Genomic DNA, 3,755 nt, shown 5'->3' with positions numbered 1-3,755 from the left:
TAACGAGGAATCATTGTCGAAATAAGAAATATTTGATATTAAAAGTTCGCATTTTTAAGACAGTAGTTATCTATTCATTTACTATCAAACTAAATACATTGATTCTCCACGTATATAGTGAAAATGGCTCATTTCCAACAAGACATTTAACCAAACCAATGTCCCTCAAAAGTTCGTGGAGGCTATCAAGGCGTTGGTTCAAGGCATCCAAATCCGAGCATTGTCAGACAGACAACGAACCAACAAGTAAAGTGTGAGTCTCGAGTTGTGGACCAGAAAATTCTAGTGAGAGCCAGATCGATCAAGGTGTGAGAAAAATGAATTTCATAACCAAAAATTTGAAATCATCTATCACCCCGTTTGCTGGTGGGATTCATGAAGGTGCTGCTGACATTTGCTCTGATTCACTACTATCTCTGCATTTCTGCAAGCAAGGCAGCCTTTATCTCCTTCGGCATTTCATTAACCTTCATAACTTTCCTGCATCAAATGACACAGACAAATGTTTATGACTTGTTCAAAACCAGAATAAAATCCCCAAGCATCACCGTTTTATAGCTCAATAATCGGAAATAAAGAAAATTACAAGATACGATGTATCAAGAATTCAAATGAGCCTGAGTAAAAGCTGTGCAGATATTAAAAAACTCAAATACAGAACTGACAACACGACGACTGAAAGACGTTGTGGGTATTCATCAATTTCCTTCAACTTTCCTTCATCGTTAAGAAAAGAACATCTCTACATGCAAAGAAAACCCAAGCACATACCTCATGTTTTATTTAGAATCACAATGTGAGGTCGTTCAAGGTAATCAGGATTGTACATATGCGGTTCCTGCAAAATTGAGGTTTTCAGAACTTAATAGGAACGCATAAGAATCCTAATCACAAAAATTATCCAGACAACCATATAAAAAGAAAATGTATAAGCACTCACAATTTAAACCGTAAAAAGCATTAGGATTTGGTGAAGTACCGAGAATTTGTTGCTCACAGGTTTGTAGAGATTGGTGTCTTACCTCTTTCAGTGTCCTGTAATCATGTATAGGATCCTCAGCAGCTGCATCGACAACATGTACCAACGTCCTAGTCCTCCTCAAATGCCTCAGGAAGTTGCGACCAAGACCCTGGAAATTAACGAGTAATGCATAAATTTACACAGTCAAAGAAATAAAATTTACAAAACCAGATACTAAAGAACGAGAAACTTTATATGCAAAGTACGAAATGTAAACATCAAGATTGTAAAAGAAATACAACTAGAATGAATACCTTTCCCAAATGCGCACCTTCAATGAGGCCAGGCAAATCTGCCAAAGTCGCCTCAATGAAAACTGCCCAGCCCCCAAGCTGGGATCACCATTAAGACGTTCTAGATTAGGCATCAAGTTTGTAAATGGATATTCTGCTACATCAGGTTTCGCAAATGTGATAGCTGCCAGTAGGGTCGACTTATCAGCGTTCGGGAGTCCCTTAAAATCACAAGGCATCAAATTAGAAATTAAGAAAACGATATTTATCAAAGTTCGACATTAAATTTATAAAAATTCCATAAAATTTGAGAAGAATGAGAAATTGAGGGATATTTGGGGCATAAACACAAGTTATACTTACAACAAGACCAACATCAGCGACGATTCTTAGTATCAACTGCAGAGTGACCTCTTCTCCTGGATGACCAAGAACTATAACCTGAATCAGTTGAGTAAGTGTCAAGACGAGAAAACTAAAGTATTAACAGAATTGCATTCACACTTCCCTGATCTTCTTAGGAAAATAGCACCAAGGACGATGAGATGAACAAAAAGTCTTGGGAGTAGTCAGAAAAACAAAAAAAAAAAGCGAAAAAAGAGATTTTGTATTCAACATCTTAACAGATGATACAATTTTTTTTACAAATCCTCACCTTATAGCTCTCATCTCGCGTTAAATTGGCGGTTAAATTTATCAATTTTTTCCTCCTGTGCTCAAGTGCTTCCAGCAAACTGATCTGCCATAACCAAATGATGAACAAAATTCAAGAAAACATGGATTTTCAGATCAACCCTGACGTCTGAAAAATATGTTGCTACAAGCTTCATGTAAGTTGCAGAGAATGCTTTCAAGATTTACATTTTTCCCCAATATTCACAAGATTACAAGTTAAAAATTATGTAAAAAGGTCAAGAACATGGATCCTTACCCCTCCTTGTCCACCCCTCGCAACAACTACTTCATTGCCTGGATGGGTTAAATCAGCTAGAAGCTTTCCTCTTTTGTTTTCACAACCGTACCTGATATAATTCACAAAATACACAGGTAGTGATTTCATATTTGGATTACATATTTTTGCTGCAAAAAGAGCATTCTGGAATGGACATTTATGGACTCAACAGACAACAAACCTAGAGGTACTGGAATACATAATGTTGGGGCAGCAAGTCCATTATGCAACTGAGAGGACAAGACACCCATCAAATCGACATTCCCACCATGTTTTGCATTGTACGGACTCTTTTTGTGAAACTCCAACAGTGTATCTGTGCACTCATCCACATAAATCACAACATTGCCTCCGTTCCCGTCCACAGGAGGATAAGTGAACCATCAAAATCTCGCTTATAAGAATCCCCTTTCTTTGTTTTGTCCTTTCCGAATGTTCTTTGAGACTTAGAAGTTGCCTTTTGGTTAGGAAGACTAAGAATAGCACCATATCCTCCATCTCCAGCTCGAACAGAAACAATCACTTCGTCAAAATGTTTATGACCTTCCTTCACCAGAGTTTCCTGGCTTGGAGATGGAGGACTCTTTGTCTTAGTAAGCATGTTTTTCAGCATTGTGCATTGATGTTTCTTTTGCGCTGTTGATTTCCTATGAAAACGGTAATGAAAACAGTGGCTTTGGACTATACAAGAAGACAAAATTGAAAATCCCCTTCGGAAACTAAGAATAGCCGTGTTGCTGTGAATTATAAACAAAACTAGAAACCAATACAACAAATGTCACCGTACACAACAGAGTTAACGAAACGCAACTTACTAAAGCATCCCAAAATTTATGAAAAGTGTGCAATTTCATAAAAATTAATCAACAAAAAGTGAATCTCACACAACAGGCAAACAATAAGCTTAATAATTTTCCCAGTAGTATATGAAGTAGAATAATCTTCAATTACTGAGACAGTTGGGCATTCCAATTCCCTAAATGGAGCTGTAAATTATATTCGCTATGAAGAATAGCCAAAACCATGATATAAGAAGTGAAGGAATATCACAAGAAAATAAAACAACAATATGCAGATCAACATAAAGATAAGAATTAATTCATCACACGGTGGAGGCAAAACATATTTCGGTTTTCCAGCCCTTGAAAATCAACAGAACCAAACAAAAAAGAAACATAACAGTCGCCAATTCTTTCCTTTTCCATTCATTAACAAAAATCTTGATTATGAAGAAATCAGTATAGTAAAAGAGAGAAAGGGGGCAAAATTAGGGGAAAAACCCAGCAGCATTGGCCTTGGATTCTTGATAGAGAAGATATTACATACCCGCTAACAAGAAAACTGCAGAAACCGAAGGCCGCAATCTTTTATCATACAAGTTGAGAAGTGAATACTGCTGCGGAGTCCATGTAAGCATTTTTATCTTCAGCTACATATGTGGGTGTCACTTATATATAATATATAGAGTGAGTCTCATGTGAGACCGTCTCACGGGTCATAATCCATGAGACGGGTCAACCCTACTCATATTCACAATAAAAAGTAATAT

At 37.0% G+C, this 3,755-nt stretch overlaps 1 pseudogene; it reads right to left on the bottom strand.

The window, feature by feature from the left end:
- Positions 1-410: 410 nt before the first annotated feature.
- Positions 411-3,623, bottom strand: LOC140822315 (probable GTP-binding protein OBGC2; annotated as a pseudogene).
- Between the last annotated feature and the right edge of the window lie 132 nt (positions 3,624-3,755).

The sequence above is a fragment of the Primulina eburnea genome, unplaced genomic scaffold, assembly GCF_022965805.1.
Source record: "Primulina eburnea isolate SZY01 unplaced genomic scaffold, ASM2296580v1 ctg761, whole genome shotgun sequence".
Lineage (NCBI taxonomy): Eukaryota > Viridiplantae > Streptophyta > Magnoliopsida > Lamiales > Gesneriaceae > Primulina > Primulina eburnea.
Note: the sequence above shows the minus strand (reverse complement) of the source record. Positions and strands in the feature narration are given on the sequence as shown.